Source organism: Amborella trichopoda, chromosome 4 (assembly GCF_054954075.1).
Source record: "Amborella trichopoda isolate Santa Cruz 75 chromosome 4, AtrichopodaSantaCruz75HAP2 v2.0, whole genome shotgun sequence".
Classification (NCBI taxonomy): Eukaryota; Viridiplantae; Streptophyta; class Magnoliopsida; order Amborellales; family Amborellaceae; genus Amborella; species Amborella trichopoda.
In genome coordinates this window covers 59,888,781-59,915,160 of record NC_142339.1, presented here as the reverse complement: position 1 = coordinate 59,915,160, position 26,380 = coordinate 59,888,781, and the positions used below count along the sequence as shown (strand labels likewise).

Sequence of the window (26,380 nt, the reverse complement as noted above, 5' to 3'; positions counted from 1 at the left end):
GGTAAGGTTGGGGAATGTTGCAGGTTGGGTGGGAGGAAAGGTTAGGTTGTGGTTGGGGAGCTTTTGAAACGCTTGCAATGGCCTTATTAATCATTTGATAAAAATGAATGACCAAAACCAATCCAATTATTAATTTGTCTATAATTCATCAAAATCCTTATGTGCATATTTTGATAGAACCAAATGAGTTGGTCAATCATTATATCTAGTTGCTGTCAACAAGCATATATGTTGGTAACAAATATTCACCAATTTGTATTAATGTATACTTGGAGATTTGGCGGCTTTGGCAAAACTTAAGGCTATTTAGTTCTCTTTTCCAACCTGAGCTTGTTTTTCAATAATGCTTTTGTGTTTTATGATTCTAGTTTTTTCTTTGGCCTCCAGGATGGTGTTATAACTTACTGATAAGAAAATATACATTGTTTATAATCTTGCTTGCTCTATTGTTTTGTGTACGCAATTAACTGTAGTAAAGCTAGACTTGGACATTGTTCAAAATCTTGTTTGCTCTACATTTTTTTTTTTTTTTTAAAGTATAACACTTCTGCTTTTTTGTCGATTTATCATTTTGGAATTTGATGTGGTCTTTAGATTTGTTTTTGAATCCTTCTATTAACATCGGGTTTTGGAGAGGGTGTTTAAAATTGTTTTTGTAGGCTCTTAGTAGAATTCCAACATTTCCCTGACAGCTTCCATTCCAAATTATATATGAAAGAATAATAAGAAAAACATGGCTACCGACACTGTAACAAGTGTCCGCTTCAGATCTGTTTCTAAAATGTTGGACAGCCTACGTTTGTTTTTAAAAAAAAGTATTCCAAATGTATATAAATAAAAAAACAATGCTTTGAAAGCATGTGATTTGAAATAATGGGGGAAAAAATGTGAAGGGAAAAGATTGAAACCTGGGATATTTGATATAAGATAAAAGATAAATGAAACTAGGACTTAGGATATCGCATTGCTACCCAAAAATAACTAACCACTTTGCTAAGCCAAATCTGTGTATACGTGTGTATGAGAGAGAGAGAGAGAGAGAGAGAGGACACCCATGCATGGGAAGCTAAAAGGTGGATATAATTCGGATAAAAAATACCTTCCATGGATATATTTTGCACTTTCATCATCCAAATGAAAATTTAATTGTTAACTAACTATAAATGCAACTGAAGTTAAATAAACATTTAGGGAAGGCCCGAATGTGTAGAGTGTTTAGTAGGCTTTGCAACAAGTAAGTGATTCTCAAGCAATATGTTAATAAGATGCATATTTTAGTCCACATAAGCCTCCCAATATCCATGGCATCTTTACACATGAACCCAAACTTTGCTCTCTCTCTACAGGTTTCATATTTGTCACAATCTTTCAACTCCTTGTTGTTCGCCATCATCACTTTCAAAATAAACAAAGAACCGGAGAAAAGATATATAAATCGTTATCAAAAATAATGTAAACACCAACATTCTAAATAAATGATGGGCTACAAGACTTCGATGAGCGTTCAAGGTTCTGGGCTCATGTAGACACTAAGAATGTGACACACATGTCTAACACTACAAAAACTAAAATAGTTTCATCGCTTAAAATCCCACCTCCCGACCCATTGAATATATATATATGAATGTGTTGTATCTAGACTGAAATGTATATTGGGGTATGACACTGACACTCATACCCATATCCTTGTAACATAGGTGATGGAGCTTTCTTATTTCTTAAAACAAATGGAAGAGCACCTTGATATTTTTCAAGAAACAAAAATATTTGTTGAGGGAAAGTAATTTATTTGGAAGAAAGCATAGACCTATCTTGGGCATCTTACAAATGGTTTTGTGAAGAACTCACTGCTTAAAGTAAGAACTATAGCCGCTTCATGAAACAAAGAGAAGCAACACCCTTGCAGTGAATGTTCTTCAGAATCCACAGTTAACATGTTAGTCAAGTGCCATTATTTGAATTATGCAAAACAAGATAGAAAATCTAGGAGTGTAGCAGTGCTAGTATTAGGTATCCTGCTCTAACAAGAAATTGTGGCTGCTGTATTTCAAACACCATGCAACAACTAGTTTTCAAAACAAGAACTATGCTCTTATAGGATATTTAGCCATTTTCTGAAACTACAAGTGACAACCAAGACTTTTTCGATAATATAATGCAGCAAATTGGAAATTTAAACTCATTTTCACGAAGAAAGAGTAATAAATTACTACATTTTTACAAGTAAGCTCTGATCAATTGCTTTTGAGAAATCAAATTGGCGGTCTGCATCTACTACCCAGCTGGTGAACCATGTAGTTGTATGGAAACCTTCTTTGCATATCCCCATATTGTATAGAAATCCTACATCTATATCAGAACAATGAAGAAAGTAACACTTTGAAGAAGGTTCTTCCAAAAACTGGTCATGATTCTTATTTGATGGTCACTAATTTTATCTGAAAGCAAATGGGCACAACTAGCTGCTGGACGAAAATTGACTCCCAAAATAGATATCCTTTTTCTTATATATTCCAGCCAATTGCCGAAAAGAACGGGGTTCCTAAATGAAATATCTTCACAAAATAATGCAAGAAATAAATGAATATTTTTTTAAAAAAATAATAATAAAAAGAAGAAGGAAAAACCAGCCATGAAATGAAGCAATTCATTCCTACAGGGAACTTAAAATTCTGGTTCATTTCACTTGAACTATGAACTATGCACATTTCACATTAACTGTGAACTGTGCACAATAAATTATGTATAATTTAATAGTGCTCTAAATGAACATTCAGATATTTCTGTATTACATGTCCATGCATATGCTTATGTGTTCAATGATCCTATGATTTCATAGAATGCTAATTCTCTATCTGTGTATCGTTCACAGGATATATACAACAGATACAAGAACCAGATTGTAAAGGATCAAAGGTATTTGTATACTAGAGAATAGGGGATTACTCATGTAAGATTTCCATTGGCAAAGATGATGACAGCATGTTTACACCTCTCAGGCTGCAATTGTCTCCTAGTCCATTATGTTGCTGAGTGTGGCAGCACCTTAAGGTAAAGTTTGCAAGCACAATTTTAATATGAAATAAAGAATGCAGTAAATTACCGAAACCAATAATACTGACAAAGTTATCTTCACATGCATTCCCTAGTTAATTATTGGGTGACAAACTGAATTTGCCAACCTGTGGCAGGACCACATAAATGTTTCTCAATTGCAAGGTAAGAAACACCCCCTAAAGTCTACACATTATTCAAGTCCAAATCATCAACTGCAATAGTTAAGTTAGACGTTAGATGCGCAAGGGGGATGTAAATTGACAGTATTCAATAAATACATCTATACATGTAATGTTAAATATTGTTTGCTTATCATGTTAAATGTGTTAGAAAACCAAATGAGCTCCCATTAAAGATAGCCTTCATTAGTTTAATAGTGATTATGTATGGAACTCAAGGCCCCTGCAAGGTCCCCTGAGCATTGGGCCCTCTAGCACTATTACAACTCAATTTGTTTAATGAACTTTCATCGTGCAAGAGCAATTTGAGGGTGGACCAATGCAACCCATGGAAAAAGCATTCTGCCATTACTGACCTGGTTATAGTATAAAAACTCGACATTCCTCTTAACTTGATGGTGAAGCGTTTCAACAGATTGCTATGAAAGGAAGGGTCCATAGCTAATGGATTATGGATGATTGCAGTACTTCATGAACCCACATCTTGAAGGGAGCCATGCCTCAACAGTTGGAGCTCACTACAAAATAAATTCTTTCACCTTTGTATATGATATTCCATCATTTCACAGAGATAATCAGGTATGTTGTCACTTGATGAGTTCTTTTGTGCTTTGAATGGATACAAGATGTATCATAGCATACTGCCTAAACTTTTCAAGATGAATATTATAGTTCTACTGTTTCAAGATGAGTTGAATTTGTAAGCTGAGGGAAACCATTATATTCTTACTAAATGTATTTACTTTGCCTTAAGCTTTCTATCATCTTCCCAGTGGTAGCTGACCAAGTCTCGAATGCAAACAAAGTTCTCTTTAGGCATGTTGTTTGATTCGAGGTTTAGAATGGAACTGTCCAATGATGAAATTCGAGACCTGATAATCCTGCTTTAACCCCTAAATCCAAATTTCCTTCCTCATCATGGCAGGGACAAGATGGTGTAAGAGCCAGCTAAATTAGGGTTCTTTTTGGCAGAACATCTTTCTATAAGATGCTTTGGCCAAGTGATCTTCCCCTGCCATTACCAGCGAGGTATGGATCTCCCCAGCCCGGCCCAAAACCTAGCTTCTAGATTGGTTGTTGATTAGCAAAAAGGCTCTCATGGTGGACCACATCCAGCGTGGGGGAATACACTTCACTGACATATACAAATGTATCATGTACAAAACAAAACTAGGAATCAATTGGGCTAGTAGGATTTCTATTTGCACCTGGAGACTAAACTGGTGTTTGAATATTTTTGAGCCCACTAAATCTCTTGAGGTGTCTTCCTAACACGTATGGCATGAAGCCAATGCTATCATGGATAGCCTCACCAAAGAGGGAGCTTCCCAAACAATCTTGTAACCTTGGTCTAGTGGGCAGTCCCTTTTTGTTTCTTTTTTGTACAATTTTGTCTCTGTTCTTTATTAATTAACTGTTTAAGAGGTCTGGTTTTACACTTGTATAAGTAATCCGAAAGAGCAAATAAAGAAAAAAAGAAGTAGTTTCTTTCCTTGTGGAACTTGCATAATATCTACAGTTGACTTTATCATTTGCCTGTTGTTCATGAAAATGGGAATGGATTTTGAAATAGTATTAATTTCTGGAATTAAATCTTAGGTTTTGTAAAGAAATATTGATTTTACTTATGGGAATAATCACAGAAAAAAAAAAGCAAAGCAAAGCCTCTAACATAGTTTGGAAGTAAAAAGATGCATAATCTGTTAGCAAAATAGCTAGAACTCCTTGAATATTTTGCGACCCTCATTTCTAGTAGACAAGAATTAAAATAATTAGTTTATTTTTTTTATCAGTAGATGGAGGCCAGAATCTATGCAGTGATTATCTATGTGGCCAGTAATTTCCAAGATGCTTTTCTTTTTTTCTCAAAGCAGCTTTTCCTAGATATATTTGATACTCAAGTTATCCTTGATTCCGTTGTAAGTATCTATACTACCAAGACTCTTGTAGCTACTTTGTTAGCTATCCAACTTCATATACCTCCTTATGAAGAGTATTTTCGTTCACCACATTTTTGATATACCACAACATTTGTGTTGCTTTCTTGTCTTTCAAATTATCTTTATTTGAAAATGATATTCTTTATGAGCATTGTATGCTACAAACATGACATGTTCATATTTTGCCTCTTTTTTTTCGGCAACCTTAATCAAAGTCCTTTTATGGTGTATCTGCAGTGTTCTATTTAGAGATGAACTAGTTGGAGAGTACTACATGCACTGGTCCAGTGAAAGCAACCGCCAAAATAGGAAGGATAAACAAAATTTCGTACGCCACACTTGCGTTTCTTATGGTTTATGTCTGCTCTTTTTTTTTGCCTTGTAATTGTAGGTGTGATATGTTATGTTAGTAAGCATTGTTAAATTAGGAGAGCTGCATATTCTTTTCTTTTTTATTTTATTTTTATTAAAAATAATTGTGGATGTCATGGTGAAGACTCTTTTTCTCTCTCTCTCTCTCTCTCTCTCTCTCTCTCTCTCATGGTTTAGGCCTCTGGGCATTTGGCCATCTGCTGTAGTACTCATTTTGAAAGTCCTTTATATTGTGAAATACACATTTTCTAACTTGCAAAAAAAATGCAATCTGTATATGGTATCTAAAATTTTCTAATTTTTCTTCATTAATGGACGTTCTTGTCCTAAAAAATATTATCTCATATTGTAATGTGTAGACATGTGAAATGGATTGCTTGAGCAATGTAGCTGCAATGCGTGATATAGTTTTTCAAGTGGATTTCCTGGCTCGAATGCTCCTATTCCACCTGGTGCTAGCTTTGGTTATCGTCCTAGAGGTTGGGGCAAGCCTCCTGTTGATGAAGTAAGCTTCCTATGATTCTTGCATTCAAGCTATCGTAGTCTTTATAACATTTTGTATGGATTCTTCTTCTGTGCGATTGTTTATTCTTTTGTGACCGCTTCTGTGAAATTTTTTTTCTGTAGTTCGGACGCCCACTATATGGGGACGTTTTTGGTGTCCAACAACAAGAACAACCAATTATGAGGTATGAAGATATGCATATGGGAATGCTTTCTATGTAACCCCACCCACATATATAACATATATGACCCCTGATCTCAGCCATCAGATCTAAGTAGATGGCTTTCTATTTTATTTAGGTTCGCCCTAGTTTATGATGGGACACTCAAAATTTCATCCAAAAATATTTTGTAAAAAAAAAAGAAAAATAAAACGGCATTTGGCATGACATTGTGGCATGAACAATTGTAGCCATCAATTTTGAATCAAAAAGCTTAGAAGTGGGGTCACGTATAACTGCTATGTTGTTCGGGTCACACAAAAAGCTTTTTGTATCCATTTTCACTTGGTTTGTTGAATTAATAGAATAAATCTTTTGTTTTATTATAATAAACTTCATGCGTGGGCAATTAAATCTTCCTTTGTTGGAAAATGACTTTCCATGTTATGGTTTTCTTGGTTTTCTTAATGATGGCGATATCATTGTTGTCTCATTATGCATTTTCCTTTGATTGCAAGAGGAACTTGTTGATAACAGTAAGCATTGGGATGACTTGGAGGAAGAGGAGGAACAGATGGAAGAAGAGGAATTGGAGGCCGGTTTTCAATAAGTTGCCAGCCTCTCTATCAGAGGAAGCGCAAGATGTAGGAAAAAGGAAGGGAAGGCAAAGAAGAAGGATTTCAAGTTTTAGGCACAAAGCTATACATCAAATTCGCATAGCATGAATGCTCCCCCTCCCCCATTGGATATATTCTGTTTGGTTAATACATTGTGAACTGTGAAATTTGAAGGATCTGACACATTGAAAGTTCTTATTGACATGTAAAATGTGAAGTGCTTTTGTCGATCTTGGGCCATCTTGGTTCAATTAATGAATGGACAGGGCAGCTAGTTGTACTATTGAGGTAGGAGTGATGTTTAAAGGGAATTTGATTAGTGAATCCATTTTGAGTTCATCGATGAATCTTAACTGGGCCTGCACTTGGTGGAGAGTTAGAAGTGGTTTTATTTTCTCTAGGGAAGCCATGACCTATAAAGCATGAATTTCTCACAAGGTTCGCTTGCGTGATGTTCTTGTTTTTATGTTTTGTTTCTTCTTTTGTGTCGACGAGCCACAAACACGATCTAAAGGAGCATTATTATCAGCATAAGAAATGTCCATTGTTGGCTTGAAATAATTGGGTGCGTGCCATAGTTAGCGATCCAAGGAATAATAAAATATCGGCATATCAAAATTTTGGTAATAAATCGGTTTTATTTCAAAAGGACGGAGGAAAAAATCGGTTAAAAAATATGGATCACCAACAAAAAAAGGTCACTTATAGAATCGTGAATATTTGGGATTTGGTTAAAAAAATGTAGTGAAAAAAATAAAATATGCAAAGATCATAGTTTGTAAGTCTCCCATTTAAAACACCTTTTTTTCAATAAATCTCCGATTTTTTAAAATCTGTTAAAAACTATTAGTTTTTTAAAAGGTCTTCAAAAAATCGTTTTTTTTTAAAAGTGCGGATATAAATTTGCATTTTATCTTCTCTAAAAAAACCTTATTCCCTGTAACTTTATTTATTAATTAATTTAATATTATTGAAATTTGGTGTAAAGATAAGTAATGTAACAATGATTAAATTAAAAATCTTGATTTAACAAAAAATACTTTTTCATTATGTACATATTTAAATAAATTTTTTAGTTTTAAGTTTAACAACTTTTATATTAATAAATTTTTCACAAATTTTATCGATTTTCTAGAACTCGGCTCGGCTTTTATCCGCGCTAAAATGAGTTCGGCGCGGCCCTAATTTATCTCGGCTCGGCTCGGCTATTATCAGCTCGGCTTGGCTAATGTCGGCTCAGCTCAACTAAAATTGGCTCGGCTCGGCTAATATTGTCTCAGCTCGGCTCAGTCCAGAGAAAACTCTATTATATTTAAATTAAGTTTAGGTATTTTAGCTGAGCCGAGCTTAGCTGAGCCGATAAAGCTGAGCCGAGCCGATAAAAGCTGAGCCGAGCCGACTTAAGCTGAGCTGAGCCGTTTTAAGCGGAGCCAAGCTACGAGCCGAACTTTTATCAGCGCAAACCTAATATCCACGAAAACTGGAAAATTTTAGCTGGAAGAGTGCTTCCATGGGCTTCTTCTGCTTTTCTGGGTTTTCAAATTGAGGGGAAGAATTGGAGAAGGGAGGGATGCCATGCGTCCGTCGACTGCGAATCCTCATCTTCTTTGCGAAAAGTGTGCCCGAGTCTCTTGCTACCCTAGTTTTACCCCATTCCATTATCACCCAAGACCCCTTTGCCATCCTTCACTCGTTGCCCCAATTCACGGCTCTGGTTTTGCTCGGGTACTCATATGTTGGTAAACGTCAAAATGCAGCGCAGACAGCTTCCCCAACCTTCAAATTCTACTCCGAAGATGGAGGATTGGGGTCAGTTTTCGTCTCCTTGCTTTCCCTGTGAACGAAGATGAACTGCAGTTGCAGTTAATATTTAATGTTTGGACTGAATTGATAGTTTGCATGCTTCAATATTATAATGCACTAACCATGGTATTGTTGGACCAAACCATGTGAATTATGAACGTTTGTTGCCATTGGATGTGTGTGCTCATGAGTGTTCCATGCTGATAGACATCAACATTGTGTTAGAAGGCTTATCATCTTGAAATAGGGGGTTTAGAGTAAAAATAGTCTGTCTTTTGGAAGAAGACGAAACATAAAACTAGGTGATGAATGAAACTTTTCTCAATAATGCATAGTTACCTTCGAAAATATTCCTTTTTATAAGTCTTTTGTGGCATGCAATGAGAAACAGACCATCAACATATGAACTTATGCAAAAATAGGGCTCACTGGTTCTATGTGGATATGTTATTTGTTGATATGGGAGATGGAACCTTTATTCTTCCTTGTTGCTTATCCAAATCAGACCTCATAAGGGTGATATCTATCAACTTTAGAGTAGTATTTGTTTAAGTCTCTAGGACTGACAACATCTCTGTTAATTTTCAGTGGTTGTACCTTTTAAAATTCACAAGCCTCTGCCATTTATTGGTCTTTCTTTTAATAGAGATACTAGACTATAATGAATGTTTCTCCATGGAGAAAAAAGGACTATGAACTATGGCTTCATAGAGCTATGAGCTATCCTTGGATGCGTTTGGTTCTGAGTTATCCAACTCATCTGCCACTGCATTTACCTTCTGTAAAATGTATTTAACAAGCTATTGAGAACTGGTCTTAGTTCTGCTAGTACTTTAGAAACTACTGATGGCTTTCCAAATTTTCTAGATCACAGTGGTAGTATCGAACTTTATAAAACTGATGGCTCATCTGCAGTTACCCCCATCTTACCACTGTTTTTGTTGGGTTTTGTGTGTGTGTGTGTGCGTGAGTGTGTAGAGAGAGAGAGAGGATCTTGGTAAGGGCAATTGTTGAGAAAAGGGGAGAGAGAGAGAGAGAGAGGTACTCTATGAAGTAGAATGGGAGAGAATTTATGTATAACTATATTTTCATAGGAGTTTGTCAAAAAAAATGCTATCTGTAGAGAGGGAATCTTGGTAATAGCATAGATAAACTTGTGAGATGAGAGGTTCTTCTTTTGGAGTGAGGTTTAGGAAAGGGGAGATAGAATCAATGTCTAAGAGATAGAATATAGAAGAGAGTAGGTGAGACTTAGGTTGAAGCCGATTTTTAAAGGACTTTAATTATATTTAGAGATGAGAGCGAGAGAGAGAGAGAGGGAGAGGGAGGAAAGAGACAAATTGAAAGGACAAGCCCTTGGGATGTAAAATGGAGAGATTTTAGGGAAAGGGAGAAGTGATGGGTGCAATACATTTGTTGATTAGGAACTAAAGTCGAGTGCGGTAAGTTATAAATTTTAGTTTACATTGGTCATCTTTTGGGCGATTTAATTTGAATCAGAATACACACGCATTTCCAAGTTAATTAGTATCTAAGAAAAATATATTATCTATTTATTTTTTATCAAAACTCCTCTAATAGTAACACTCGTCAAACTGCAAAAGGCCTTGCAATAGACGAATGCACAAATTAAAGAGGCTTAGTACATAGTACTTGTTTTTAAAATTGGCTTAGATTTATTGCCTTTTCATTTTTCCTGGTTGATGATCAATTATTCTTTCTTTTGTTTGTGACTAAGTAGATAGGAAAATGTGGATCATAAAGGATTGGAATTTTATTTTTTTCCATGGTTTCTAAGGAAATGAATGTAAAACCCTTGAGAGCCTCAACTTTAGCAACTGGTTTAGGCAATAATGTACTTATGTCTTGGTTTAAACACATGCCCATTCTTTAGATATAGTTGATTGTGAAGTTTCTGGCATATTTTCTTTATTTCAACTAAAACCTTGACATTTTGGGTGTTGAAAATGGTTTTTCTTATCTCTTTTGAAGAGTGATGTGTATGAATTTTAAATTGAAAGCTACAAGGATTGATTTTCTAATACTTATGGGTAACTGTTAAGACTTACGAACTTTTTATTGTAGTAATCACATTGACAAAGTTGGTGAAATTTTTTGTGTGATTGCCATCTAGCTGGACTCTAAAAGTTGCACGAGTGCCTGAATTCTCATTCTAGAGGTAATTATTGAACTGAAGAAGATATTGTGTCTCATTTTTGTCCAAGATGCCCTTTTGTAGGGATTGTACTTTCTATTCAAATTTAGTTATCTCTTGCATTATTTGTGAAATTCATTTATGTTTGGAGCTCAATTTTACTGAACTTGTACCTGAATTGACGTTTGATATTCAAACCAGCAATCTTTTCGGGAGATGTGCAACTATGTAGTGGAAGACCCTAAACCACTATTCTTCAAGCTACTATCAAACCATTTCAGGCTAGTTATGTCACTTTTTCTGTTCTATGATGTGACTCAATATTTCTAATGGGCAATCTCAATACTGATTGTGACATACATGACCAGATTGATTTCAAGTTAATTAAACCTTGGTAATGCACATTCCATAATATTGCTTTATAGCATGTTAATCATATTTCTCTCTCGAACTCTAATTTACGTGGGGAACAAAATGTCTTCTGAACTAGGGAATGTGAGGAAGGGGCTGTAGTCAAGATAAAGAGGAAGGTAGGTAGTGACAGTGGTGTTGATTGCATGGTTGCGTGAGAAATTTCAAGCTTGGTCATGGAACGAGGTATTGCTTGCTTGGATCACCATGATTTGACATTCATTTGGTGAGGTCTAAAATGCATGGACAGACGGTTTGTGGGAATAGAAAGATGCTTTTTTCTTTTTGGTGGTGGAGGAGGAACGGACAATGATGCTGTAAGGGTAGCGAACCAAAAGGCTAGGTTGTGGATGGTAAGGTTAGGGAATGCTGCAGGTTGGGTGGGAGGAAAGGTTAGGTTGTGGTTGGGGAGCTTTTGAAACGCTTGCAATGGCCTTATTAATCATTTGATAAAAAATGAATGACAAAACCAATTCAATTATTAATTTTTCTGTTATTTATCAATATCCTCATATACATATTTTGATAGAACCAAATGAGTTGGTCAATCATTATATCTAGCTGTTGTCAACAAGCATATATGTTGGTAACAAATATTCATCAATTTGTATCAATGTATACTTGGAGATTGGGCGGCTTTGGCAAAACTTAAGGCTATTTAGTTCTCTTTTCCAACCTGAGCTTGTTTAATAATGCTTTTTGTGTTTTATGATTCTAGTTTTTTCTTCGGCCTCTAGGATGGTGTTATAACTTACTGATAGAAAATATACATTGTTTACAATCTTGTTTGCTCTATTGTTTTGTGTAAGCAATTAACTGTAGTGAAGCTGGACTTGGACATTGTTTACAATCTTATTTGCTCTATTGTTTGCTCTACATTTTTTTTTTTTAAATATAGCACTTCTATTTTTTTTGTTGCTTTATCATTTCGAAATTTGAGGTGGTCTTTAGATTTGTTTTTGAATCCTTCTATTGATTTGGTAATTTAACATCGGGTTTTGGAGAGGGTGCTTAAAATTGTTTCTGTACGCTCTTAGTAGAATTCCAACATTTTCATGACAGCTTCTATTCCAAATTATGTAGGAAAGAATAATAAGAAAAACATGGCTACCCACACTGTAACAAGTGTCTGCTTCAGATCTGTTCCTAAAATGTTGGACAGTCTACGTTTGTTTTTTTTTTAAAGTATTCCAAATGTATATAAATATAGAAACAATGCTTTGAAAGCATGGGATTTGTAATAATGGGGTCAACAATGTGAATAGAAATGATTGAAACCTGGGATATTTGATATAAGATAAAAGATAAATGAAACTAGGACTTAGGATATCGCATTGGTACCCAGAAATAACTAACCACTTTGCTAAGCCAAATCTGTTTGTGTGTGTGTGTGTGTGTGTGTGTGTGTGGCTTTTTTTGCATCAAATCAAAGGAAAAAAAAAGTTTGGCGAAACTTTTTTTTTCATCCAAATCTTAGATTTGGCAGTTGTTTGATATTTGGATGTTCATTCGATGCCTTTGATTGTTGATTTGGGGATGTTAAGGTGAATTTGTGATAAGAAATTCGGGCTTTCAGAGGCCGTGAAGAAATCAAGCACTACTTCACAGAGTCGGTAACTTTTTATTCCTTCTTGTACAATAATATTGTTATACTTATTTTTGGGGCAATGTCTTCTTCCCAATCTTCTAGTAACAAGGATCCGGCTTAGAAATATGCTAAACTAAAAAATCCGAAAGATAGAAATTGTGTGATATGCTTGCTCTGTGGAAATACTTATATGGGTGGTATTTTTCGACAAAAAGACCATTTAGCCGGAATTTCTGGGACTGTAAGAGCATGCCCACAAGCTACAGATGATATAAAAAAGGAGATTAGAGAATATTTGGATAGATTGAAAAAAGATAAAGACAAAAAAAAGAAAAAAAGAAAGGAATTACTTGATGATATGCAATTATTTGATGATGTTGATGATGATGATGATGATGATGATGATGATGATGATACGTCTGAAGTTGCTATGAAGCAAAGGGGTACTCATACTCCAACCTCAAGAGAGAGGGTTGTAAATATTGGTGGTAATGCTGAGAGAAGAACACCTCTCTCTAAGGGGCCAATGGATTCTTTTTCACCCCCTAGCCCCGAAATTGTGGTTCAAGAGAGAGAAAAAAACAAAACAAACCACAATTGACAATAAATATAAGAAAGAACAAAGGAAGTCGGTATGGAAGTGGATTGCAAAGTGGATTTACATAGCCGACATTCCTTTTAATACTATAACTTTGGATAGTTTTGCATGTATGGTCCAGGCAATTGGGCAATATGGCCCAGGACTTATTCCTCCTTCACTACATGAGGTTAGGGAGCTCTTGTTGAAGGATGTTGTATTTGATGTGAATAAAATTTTGATTTCTCAGAGAAAAGGGTGGGAGAAATATGGGGCCACTATTATGTGTGATGGTTGGTTCGATGGGAAATCAAGGCCATTCATTAATTTTTTGGTTAACTGCCCAGTAGGTACTTTTTTTTTTTTAAGTCTATTGATGCATCAGACAAGTCACATGATGGTACATACTTATTTGGCTTGATGGATGAGATTGTTGATTTTGTTGGGGAGCAAAATGTGGTACAAATTATCACTGACAATGGTGCCAACTATGCTGCAGCTGGGCATTTCTTGACTTTGAAAAGGAAGCATATGTTTTGGACTCTTTGTGCAGCTCACTGTGTTAATCTTATGCTTAAGGAAATAGGTATAACATCTTTATTTAGTGGGGTGATTTCAAGAGCTATATTTGTTGTTGGATTTATTTACAATCACACCATAGTCCTAAGCATGATGAGGTCTTTTACAAAGAACAGAGAATTAGTGAGACCGGATATGACTAGATTTGCCACGTCATTTCTCACTCTTCGAAGCCTAGCCAAGCAAAAAAGTGCCTTGAGGACCCCATGTTTGCTTCAGAGCAATGGAGTCAAAGCAAATGGTCAAAGCATAAGGATGGGAGAAAGGCTGAAAAATTTAGTCTAAATACATCTTTTTGGAGTCAAATAATTATTGCATTGGAGGTGGCTCGCCTTTTAGTGAGAGTGCTTCGACTGGTTGATGGTGATGCGAAGCCCGCCATGGGCTACATACATGAGGCAATGACTAGGGCAAGAACTGAAATAAAAGATGTTTTAAAGGATGATGAAAATATGCGCAAGGCTATACTTGAAATTATTGATAGGAGATGAGATACCCAGCTTCACAGGCACCTCCATTCAGCCGGTTATTTTCTAAACCCATCTCTTCACTACAAGCACCCATCTCTTCACTACAAGCTCGGTCCATTTTGGCTTGACTCGGCTTTTTTAGGCTATAATCGATTCGACTCAGCTCAACTTCCATCTGGTCCACTCATATTAAATTCCCTTGATAATTAGCCGAGATGAGTCGAGCCGAACCGATATAAGCTGAGTTGAGCGGATATAAGTTGAGCCAAGCCAAAATAAGGCGAGTCGAGCCAATAAGAGCCGAGTTGCGCTAACTCTAGCCAAAACCGAGACCGACCAAAAAAAACCTAAGAAAAAACAGAAAAATTTTAAAAAATCAAACAAAACATTTCAGGATCAGGACCCGACTTCCAGGTCTTTGAGGGACTCTTTTATTTTCTTTTTGTAGCAGCCTAGCAAGTCTGGAGAGTATTTTGTGGACGTGCAGAGAGATATCCTTTTTTTTTTTTTTTTGAGGGTTTCCTCTACTAAGACAGAGAGATGGGCAAAAACAATAGAGAGAAATGGCTGCTGCCAGAGAGAGAAAGAGATTACCTTGCAATGAGATTTTGCAGTTGCAGTTGTAGTGAGCTTGGCTGTGAAGAAAGAGGTAATAAACAGTCTATTTGAAGAATTGGGATATGGAAACCCTAATTAACTTCTAAAAATTTGAAAATTGTCTATTTGTGATTTTTAGATAACAATTTGTAGCTGAAACGAAAAAAGATATTTTAATTTGGGAATAAAAAATGATATCCAAAATTTGCCTTATGTTCTAAATTTCCACAATTTCGCTAGTTCAAAATTTCACTGAAATTCCACAAATTTTCTTATAGAATATGTTAATAGTTTTTTTTTCGTATTTTCACTATTTTATTTTTTCTCAATACCTCTGCTCGGCTTATATAGGCTTGGCTCGACTTATATCGGCTTCGCTCGGCTTACTTCAGCTTGGCTCAGCTTGAAATAGATCGGCTGAGCTCAGTTAGACTTGGCTATGCTCTTTATCGGCTCAGCTCGGCTAAAAGCAGTGTAAATTGAATTGAAGCAAGCCAACATGAACTGAAATAAGCCGACAAAAGCCGAGCCGAGCCGTTTTCAGCCGAGCCGAGCTGTGTACCCGAGCCGAGCCGCGTGTAGCCATACCGAGCCAAACTGTATGAGCCAAAGGAAAAAAATCGGCGAATTTCACACGCCGAATTGAATGAGCCGAGTATCTCTTTTCTAATCATCTCTTTTTCACAAGCCGAATTTCACAAGCCGAATTTCACATGCCGAATTGAATGAGCCGAACTGTATCTCCTCTTTCTTTCATCTCTTTTTCCCCCACTCACAAAATCTCTCCATCTCCCTTCTCTTTCAATTTTCTAGACTCTTCCCCCACTTATACGTCGGGCAAAGTCCAACTACCCACACTAATATCTCATCCTGACTTTCATTCTCACCCTCTATAGATCCACACGTTTTACAAACCATCTGACTCTCTCTTACCGCAAACCATTTTTTTCTCAACAATCACCGCTCATGGAGGACTGAAGACCCTTTTTGCTGAAAGGCTGCTATATAGGGCAGTAAAACTTACTTCGCAAGCTGCTCTACTGAGAGAAAAGATGAGCTCTGATCTGGTTATGGATGTGTAACCTGGCAAGGCCATGCCTGCTTCCTTGGAAGTCCTCAATGAAGCATACGATGAATGTAGCAAGGTTTGAGCAGAGTATGCCACGACTTCTGCATCTTTTTATTTTTTCTTTGTGAACGATAGAGTATGCCAAGACTTTTCACCTAGGTATTGCTCTCTCTCTCTCTCGAATTGCTCTCTCTCTCATTGGAGGGAGGCTTGGGGGTGAAGGAAGTTGGAATGGGTACTCTCTCCTCTCTCTATCCAAAAATTTTAATGGGTATTGTAAATGGGACAGGCTTTTTAAATGTTTCCCTCTTTCTAAATTAACATTTCTCTCTAGACTAAATTGTGTAGCGTTATTTATACTCTCCTTGAAAAAAAATGATTGATTGGCTACTATGCTATGGGTCTTTATGTTGTTTCTCTGTTTTCGAATCTGTAATTAGCTACGTTACTCCTCTCTTCCTCTCTCTACTTCTCTTTCTCTCTCTTCTCTTTACAGTAATGTGACCAAATTTTAAGATAGAGGTGGACTATGTGACAAAATTTTAAGATAGAGGTGGACAGTCAAACATGCACAAAAAAATGCATATTCAGAATAATTTATAATTTAGATATATGGAAAACTGGTAATGGCTATATTCATAGTTCTAAAAATTATGAATATCCAGATTCTGTAATGGTAATGGTAATGGTAATCATAATCTCGGAGATTCTCATAAAAGTAATTGTGATTTCTGTTCACGTAAAGTATAGAAGAGAGAGAGGATTTTTGAGGATTTCTTTTGGTTAAAAATGGGAGAAATGTGATTGGTGAGTGTTTTGATTGGTTGATTATTTAATTGGTTAAAAATGGATTTCAGGAGGGGTGTAAGCGTGAAGTAGTAGAGGGAGAGAAGCCTTGTCCAATGACGCGTCTGTCAACTGAAAATTCTAACTGCGAATGATGTGGTAATTTCTTCCTTGGTTTTTTCCTTTTTTTTTTCTTTTATTTATTAGTATCGAGTGCTAAGTGTGAGGTGGTAGTGTATGTGCAGGGAACAACGCTTACGATCGACCACATTAGGCTGCCTGTAAATCCCCCATTCACCTCAAGACCATTTGTGTTGTGCGGGTATGAAAACTAACAAAAACTCTATTCCTAAATATTCTCAATGACCCCTCGAGTTTTACTGTTGCCAGTCATATTAGATAGTTTCTCAGATATTTGGAATTCTATCAAATTTCTGAAGGTGTCTCTGTTTCCTCTAACCCTACCTCAATTTCCCCAAATCTGGTTAAGCCTACAAGTAGTAGTTGTAAGATAAGATTGTCATACCATACTTATAAGAATTAACTTGAATTACAACTTAGAAAGAAAGAACATGCAATGCACATATGGATTCTCTTATGTACACATTGCAAGGTTAGATGCATCCTAATCTCTCATCATCGTCTTTTCTTTCTAGATAAAGTACTGGAGATAAATTTATGGGAGTTTGAGAGTAAGACTACTCCTTACAACTAGGTTTGTTGTATTCTAACTAAATTCAATAAACTAATTCACGAAACACATGAAGTTAATATATGAAATTTTTGCACTATAAATGAGGTTAAACAAAGCCTCAACAAGGATGCACACCCTGAAGAGATGCCATGCATAACAAAAGCCAACTTGTATTGACAACACTTATAGGTCATTGCTCTTGTCTCTCCTTACCCCTCTTTTGGACTATCTGGATTTGATGGTTTCATGAATTTTACATCTATTAATTCTTCCTCTAGTTCATGGCATTGGTTCAATCAGATTTTGGCCTGCCTTAGTTCCAGGGTACAACAAGGGTACATTAAAGAACGAAAAAAACATAAGAATTATATAAAATTGTGGGATCAATTTATGTATATATAATTTTGATATGCTTTACAATAGTTTGTGAGTTTTTATTGTCAAATGCCCTATTTTTGTAATTTTTTTTTTTTGGATTTTTCTGGAATCTCCAACCCTAAACCATATTTTCTAATCCAATTTGTTATATTCTTTTCAGCTTATTTGGATTCCTTACCTGTTGTTTTTAGTTTTGTTTTAGGTTTAAAGTTTTTATTTTCTTTATTAGCATTTTAAAGAAATCCTTTTTTTCAAGGGGCTTTTTGGTCATGTACTGGACTAGTCCACTCAGCCTCGCACTTGGCTGAGTTACTCGGGCTGTTTCCAAGGCCCAAGCAAAGTGGAATAGCACTGCTTAGTATTGACCATGAATATCTGTCACACACACATACATGGCCATGGTGTAAATGCTCATACATGAACCCATTCATTTCTTTACCATTGGGAAATTTTGGTAGTTTACTCATGAGTATTATTTTTAATAGATTTTTCACATAACACAACGTAGAAGCTTGTGGACAAATGAGGCATGTGATGATTTTTTCTTTTTTTATTTTATACATACTTGCTGAACATCTATGGGGATAAAAATGTTTTAAGATCCTTAACTAACTCTTTTTTTTTTTTTTTCCTATTTTTCTTTTTTGTGATGAGTGTGTGAAAAAAGCATAAACCAATTTAGAAAGATATTCCCTTTAATGAAATATTTGTTGTAAACCTGAGACCAGCCATGAATGATAATGTTAGGTGCATTGGCCAAAAAATGTTGATAACAAAGATGGCAGAGGTTAAGGAGGTAAGACATGAAATCTTGTGAGATCAAGGCTGTTTTCTAGAACTTCAGAAGAGCTTGAGGGAATTTGGGATCTTATTTGGTAACATATGGAGAGCCTACGCTTGGATGGTTTCTGACCTTTGTATATGTATATCATCTGTGGTCCACTCTGCCTTGTACTTTTTTCTTTTTGGTGGTGGAGGAGGAAGGGACATTGACGCTGCAAGGGTAGCGAACCAAAAGGCTAGGTTGTGGATGGTAAGGTTGGGGAATGCTGCAGGTTTGGTGGGAGGAAAGGTTAGGTTGTGGTTGGGGAGCTTTTGAAATGCTTGCAAGGGCCTTATTAATCATTTGATAAACAATGAATGACAAAAACCAATCCAATCATTAATTTGTCTGTTATTCATCAAAATCCTCATATACATATTTTGATAGAACCAAATGAGTTGGTCAATCATTATATCTAGCTGCTGTTAAGAAGCATATATATTGGTAACAAATATTCACCAATTTGTATCAATGTATAATTGGAGATTTGGCGGCTTTGGCAAAACTTAAGGCTATTTAGTTCTCTTTTCCAACCTGAGCTTGTTTTTTTAATAATGCTTTTTGTGTTTTATGATTAGGATGGTGTTATAACTTACTGATAAGAAAATATACTTATTAGTGGTGGTGATTTTATTTTTACAGGGACAAGTTTGAGGGTAAGCTGAAGGGGCTACACGGAGGATGATGCAGACTGACTTTCTTGTTAATAGCAGGTATGTAGCTTGAACCTCAACTTAGTTCATTCTTACACTATGGGTTGTTAGGGACATGAGAATGAACATAGATGGAGGGGGACTATCTTTGATTTTTTACTTTTGATAGGGCAAAGGATTTTATAAACGTTTGACTTTGACAAAATTTATCTTTTTGATGACAAGTCCACACTTTTTGTGGCATTCAAAAACTGCAAAAAATTAAGAACATCATTGTTTCTGAACTTGTATAATCTTGGCTATTGTGCCATAGCAATTTTTCCTAAATTTGAGTCAGAAAATATTGGTAATTGTGTATTTCTACTTAAAAAATATATATCATTGGACAACAATGATCAGTTCACAAGTTTTTGTTTTGACATTTGTTGCATATACATCTTTAGAAGGATAATAACAAACAAAATAAGGCCTGGAATCCCTTTTGAACCATACAAAATCGAGATTCTTCCGTCTTTTTCTCATGCAACATCACATAAGTCCAGGCAGAAATGACAAAACAATCTATCATGCCCCTAAGTAAAATTCAATGAGTGTGGGTATGTTATGGTCCAATGCGCCCTCCAAGATAGGATATGATCCTTGAGGTGAGGTGGGTCATTCTCTAACATCACTGTTTATATTTGATCTGAACACATAGCCAAGTGAGAGAGAATGCTCTCACTGAGGAAACACAACCACTTCTCCATGACAAAATTTAAATGGATTTGTAAAAATGAAGATTTCTTGTATTTTTATTTTCTGAAATTTACTGGATGTTACTGTAGTTATCTATAGTTTGGTTTCATTCCTTTCTCGTTTTGTAGAATAGATATTTAATTTGTTGAGATTGAAAGAGTGACACGTCCCTAAATATATTGAGTTGTCTTACTCTCAAAATTTTCTTTTAGTTTTCGGATAAGAGTATTCGTAATTTCGTGCTTCTTGTTTCTTTCTTGAGTTTTTCTTGTACGTATGGTTTCTCTCTCTCTCTCTCTCTCAATCCATTAAGAACCTGTCTTGGACACTAGATCATGGTTGAGTTTGATGTTGCATTGGCTGATTGTATCTATGAACTTACTTTTGTTGCGTATCTCTTGATCAATGTAGAAATGAGTAGGGTTAAGTTAGTACCTTGCGAAGTTTAGGGGCCTCATAAGCTGTGAGTTCCATTCCTCATCTATATTTTTCAAAGGGCTATACTTTACTTCATCATTGCCGACTTCCTCGTCTATAATTTTCAAAGGGCTATACTTTACTTCATCATTGCCTAATATTTTTTTGATTTCATTCATGGCAATCTCATTGCTTTCTAAATACGCCCTATTGTTCCTTGTTACTATGAACCAACTACAGTCCCATTATTAATAGGCTAAAAATACCTAATGCACACTGATCCAGTCCAAAATCGTGAGTCCAAAATAATATTAACCCCTCTTTCCTATGTGCCCTCTTAACCCGCGTGCTTTGGTCAACTCTATACACTTTGCATATAGTTATCAATAAGAGTTGCCTCGTGTTGTGCATCACATCACATCCAGGTATGTCTTCTTTTTAGCGGCTTTGATGGACGTTCTTTATAGTGCAAGTGAAAGAATTCTCCATCTGTTCACTTTTTTTGTGTGGTTGACTGGTGTTGTTCATTCTTTATACAATTTTTAGTCATCAATCATCAACATTTAGTTTATTCAGTTTGTTTAGAGTGCCATAGACCTAATTGTAAGAAGATGTCTTGTTCTCAAATTTCCATAATTTGTTCTCTAACACTCGTATTTAAAAAAATCATGGGTAATGATAGATTGAGATGTATCTGACTTTGTTTTGTGCACATGGGAGTGAGAGTGTAAACATATATCCATGCTTGTTGTTTTTAGTAGTAATCCAAGTTAGATCTTGGAGGCATTGTAAGAAATTTTTTGGGTCTGTGATAGTCACACTATCCCAATGATCCAATGAGGGAGTTTGGAAATTTGAGATTTTGTACTCATTCACAATTACCCTCAATTCCCTAATTTGATAAAAAAGAAAACATTAAGGTTGTTTTAACTAATATAAGGGCAACCTATTGTCAAAAATTTTGGAGTAATTCTAAAATCACCAATAGGATAGTGCATTCTAGTATATATGTATGTATAAAGGAAGGTGCTTCAGAAGTGCTTTATCCATGTTGGAAACAAGACATAACAAGGAAGGTGGAGTTTTCCCATTGTATTATCTTGGCTAAATTAGAGGTCTCAGTATGTATGGAATTTCGGTGAAATTGTAAGTAACATTTTTTACTTCAATTATAAAAAACAAAATTGGAATTTTGTCTGCAATACAGGGATTTAGTTCCAAGCTGATGGTGTTGGCCATTATATCCTTTTGACTCACAAAGGTCAGAACTTATATTTGGTTAAATTTTGATCCACAATAGCCAATTAGAAGAATAGCTTCTTCTGGACTATTGGTTTCAATGCTTTTACTAAGCAAGTGATGCATTGCCTTTTGAGCTAACAATTGTGAAAGAGGTACCAGCAAGCCAATGAAAACAGTGAACAAACCACTACCAAGTCTTTGAGAAAATAAGGCATGTTAGCTGCAACTAATTGTACGAGTTCATATAGGAAAATGTGGAACGTAAAGGATGGAAATTTGATTTATTTTTCTGTGGTTTCTAAGGAAATAAATGTAAATGCCTCGAGAGCCTCGAGTTTAGCAACTGCTTTAGGGAATAATGTACTAATGTATTAGTTTAATTCTTTAGATATATTTGGTTGTAAAGGTACTGCCATATTTTCTTGTTTCAAGTAACACCTTGACATTTTGGGTGTTTTCTAATCGAGCAATGGTTTTCCCATCTCTTTTGAAAGAGGTGATGTATGTGACTTCTAAACTGAAAGTCACAAGGATTGATTTTATGATCCTCATGGGTAATTGCTAAGGCTTAAAAACTTTTTGTTGCAGTAATCACATTGACAAAGTAGGTGAAACATCTTGTGGGATTGGCATCTGGCTGGGCTCTAGAAGTTGCACGAGAGTGCTTCAATTCTCATTCTAAAGCAAATATTCATTTGAAAGAAGTCCAGGATGAAGGCGAGGAAGATGAGGATGATGGAATGGAAGATTTGATGAGAATAAGGATGTAAGTTCCCCCCCAGCCCGGGCGGCTGCCGCATGAGAGTGATTACATTGACAATGTGGAAATATTTTGAAGTCTGCCTGTGTGGCGAATTGGCCAATGAATTATTGTTGATTTGGTTATTTTAGGATTCTGAAGAGGGTGATCATGAAAAAACAGAGGAAGAATTTCTGGAGAGATATGCACTGGTAGCTTGTGAGTTGGAGAGTTAAACAATTGAAGAAGATGAGGGTGATGTACATGATGAGACCCATAAAATTGAAATTTGAAGATCCTCTATTTATGATTTTTAGACAATAATTTGTAGCCGAAACAAAAAAAAGATTGTTTAATTTGGGAATAGAAAATGATGTCCAAAATTTATCTAATATTCTAAAATTTCATTGAAATTCCTCAATTTCACTATTTTAAAATTTCAGTGAATCTCGTTAAAATTTCACTGAAATTCCACAAATTTTCTGGTAGTAATATATTTTTATGTTAATATTTTTTTTTCGTATTTTCACTATTTTATTTTTTTTCAATTCCTCGGCTTGGCTTACATAGGCTTCGCTCGGCTTGAATCATCTCGGCTGCGCTCGGCTAGTTATGGCTTAAAAAGATCGGCTGTGCTCAGCGAGACTTGGCTCGGCTGACATGACCAGATCTAAGACGATAAGTTGAGCCACGCCGAAACTGAACTAAGCTGATACGACCTGTGCATAGCCAAGCCGAGCCATGCGTAGCCGAGTTGAGCCATTTTGTAGCTGAGCCGAGCCTAATAGATCCGAGCCGAGCCGTGTGTAGCCAGCATAGCCGAACTCTATGAGCCAAAGGAAAAAAAAAGATAGAGGAAAATTTCAGTGAATTTCCTTATCATTGAATCTATGGGTTTAAAGAGAAAAAAAATAGATTTTTCTTTGGGTTACTTTTTTCTAATTCTAGATATTATTTTGTGATTGCTTTAATTACCTTTTTTTTTTTTTAGAATATATTGCTTAGATTTTTTTGTACACTGTTTGAAGAGAAATAAATGAAACTTTTGATGAAATTTTTTGTTAAATCCGGATTCGTAATTTAATCTCATTCTTGTTGTATTCATCTTTAAATCAAATATCAATAATATAAATTAATAAATAAATAAAGTTATAGAGAAGAAGTATATTTGAAATGTATTTTTAAAGAAGATAAAATACGGTTTTATAATGGTTCTGCTGAAAAAAATTTAAAAAGGTTTGAGGTTTTTTTGAAAAATAGGGTAGCGGCACTAGATTTATGGTCTTACTCCATCGAGCTAGCTGATAAATTTTTTGGGCTTTTAGCTACTTAGTGAGCTCGGCTCCACTTTTTATCAGCGCTAAGTAGCTCGGCTAGTGTCAACTAATATCGGCTCGGCTCGGCTAACATTGGCTCAGCTCGGCTCATATCAGCTAATAATGGCTTGGCTCCGCTAATGTCAACTAAGATCGGCGCGGCTCGGCTCGTACCAGTTAATTTTGGATCGACTCGGCTGTTTTCAGTTAATTTTGGATCAGCTCGGCTCACATCGGCTCAGCGCAAACTGAAAATTAGCTATTTTAACTGACATAAGCCGAGCCGAGCCGACATAAGCTGAGCCGAGCCAATATAAGATGAGCCAAGCCGATATGAGCTGAGCCGAGCCGAGCTATGGGGGGTTCGTAAGCATTTTTCTAGGTTTTCAAGTTTTTACGGGTGCTGGACCTAGAAGGCATCTGCATCAAGCATTTGCCAGATGAAATGGGATGCCGCATTCATCTGAGGTATATTTAAGGACTAATCTTTTTTGCAATGGTTCTTGAAAAATCGTTTGAAATTCTTTGGTTCTCATCCCTGTAAAATTCTCTACTTCAAGGCTTTAGCCTTTACCAATTCATTCTTTCTTGAGTTTTGAATTCTTCAGATGGTTATTTAGAAATAGTTGAAATTTTCTATTTCTGAATCTATGTGAAATTGCAAACATAAAATCTTTAGTCATTTTCTTTGATAAATATTACAGAGTAGTATGACTCTCCGAGTGATTTTTATAATGGTAAAAGTTACCTTTTTCTGATCATTATTCTCAAGCCTTGAAAAAGATAGAAATCTCTCTCTCTATGTGTTCTAACCAATCTGTTTATGCATCGAATTCCATCATTTTGTTTATTCTCTCACTATATTAATTATTGAAAGTGAAAAATTTATTCTCTAATTCTCTATCTCTATTTAGTTTTTCTCTATAAGATTTGTTTTCTGGTTTCTAGATTTTTCAGTCATTTGTTCCAAGAATCTTTGGGTCGTAAGGGAGATATCGGAGGAAAAGCGATTTATTCGATACCTCAGGTTGTCGTCACACGTTAACTTACCCCATAAGCAAAATGGTTCGATCGCCTTTGTTTATCTTATTTATCTCTCTTCTTTATATTAATTATCTTTGAATTTGCTGTGCAGTTCCTTTGAATTCAACTTTGTGTAACAACTTGATTTCTTAGTTTTAAGAGAGGCATGGATTGTCATAACATTCCCAACTTCCAATGCTTCATGTCCCTTTCAATTTTCTTTTCACCAATGATTTGACCCACTTTAGAGAGAGAGATGTTGTTATAGGAGGCTATTGGTAATACTTCTTACTATTTTTTCTCCTTTATCTTTTTCTACTGATTTTGTGCTAAATTGAAACAGAAAATGAGAATGAGAAGAGCTCTTCATATATGATTCTGTCCATGGGTTTATTTCTATGATCGCCTATGTGTTTGGATTTGGATGTTTTGGTATTTTTTAGGATATGTATTGTTGAAGTTATGCTTCTAGGCCTTCTCTTGTGTTATATTTTCTTTTCCTTTTTTTGGGTGTAAGTATTTTTTAATGGAAAGGACATCTTTTGGAGATTCCAGAGTTCTTATAGGGTTTAGGGAATTGAATTGTGTTTCTGGGCCTTATTTTGTGGTTTCTAGTGGAATTTTCTTCTTTGTCCCCCCCCCCCCCCCCCCCCCCCCCACCCCACCCCAGTGGAACACTTAGCTGTCAGAGACGATTTTGGATATCAGATGCTTAAAATTTTTATTGATTATCTTGTTCATGTATGTTTTTAAGTGCTTATGATTAGCATTTTTTTTGTTTTCCAGGGAGGGACGCTATATCCTATAAAAGTCAGACTCAAGCTTATGGGAATTCAAAAGAGCAGAAAGGAGGAAGAAGAATCTCAAGACTTGTTACGATTTGAAACTCAAGATCTTGAAGACCAAGGTGAATGCAAAACCTTTATATGCGTCTTTTTTTTGCTTTCGTTCTTTTATTAAAATTTTGGTTTTGGAAGATAAGTTCCTTTTGCTTGAACGAACCAAAGAGAGAGAGAGATTGTCATGAAGGGGAAATATATGATGGTTGAGGTAGAGACAAAACCAACAGTCATATATTTGTTGGGGCCCATTAGTTTGAATTTTGAAGTACTACTTTTCCCTTCTTCTCCTCCTCTTTGCCCTTCTCTTCTCTTTGTGCTTTCTTTCTACTTCAAAACCCTAGGAGCAAGTTAGATTTCCCCTTCTCTCTCTTTCTCTCTCTCTACAAGATTCTTTCATTTCTTCTTTGTTTTCTGTTTTATCCTCCTGTTAAATGAGAGATTGAATCAATCTGTGTCTGCAAACGTTTGGAACCCATTTCCAGATTACAGTGTAAACGGACTTAGGGAGTTGTTTTGATTTTACAGTGTTAGCATTTTAGACACTTCGTAAAATAAAAATCTGTATCACTATAAAAGCTATCCACCCTCATTTTTCTTACTGGTTAGTTTTTTTTTTATAGAGAGAAACTCTTTACTGCGACTCTTGTTATTCT

General features: G+C 35.7%; 2 long non-coding RNA genes across 23 annotated transcripts in view; both read left to right on the top strand.

Moving 5' to 3' along the window:
- Positions 1-2,988: 2,988 nt before the first annotated feature.
- Positions 2,989-7,177, top strand: LOC105420488 (uncharacterized). Its single transcript, XR_966602.3, has 4 exons — positions 2,989-3,051; positions 5,908-6,053; positions 6,176-6,237; positions 6,732-7,177. It is a non-coding gene; the product is annotated as an uncharacterized LOC105420488 (long non-coding RNA).
- A 1,128-nt stretch (positions 7,178-8,305) lies between these two features.
- Positions 8,306-26,380, top strand: part of LOC105420487 (uncharacterized) — a 29,942-nt gene continuing 11,867 nt past the window's right edge. The window contains exons 1-9 of one of the 22 annotated variants that reach the window (XR_016055121.1): positions 8,327-8,639; positions 10,719-10,812; positions 10,990-11,182; positions 11,279-11,385; positions 16,937-17,024; positions 17,111-17,187; positions 19,403-19,473; positions 22,396-22,573; positions 25,672-25,792. This is a non-coding gene — a long non-coding RNA (uncharacterized LOC105420487). Of the gene's footprint in view, positions 8,640-10,718; positions 10,813-10,989; positions 11,183-11,278; positions 11,386-16,936; positions 17,025-17,099; positions 17,188-19,402; positions 19,474-22,395; positions 22,574-25,671; positions 25,793-26,380 lie in introns of all 22 variants that reach the window. The other 21 variants (XR_016055125.1, XR_016055123.1, XR_016055133.1 and 18 more) reach the window with 21 other exon arrangements.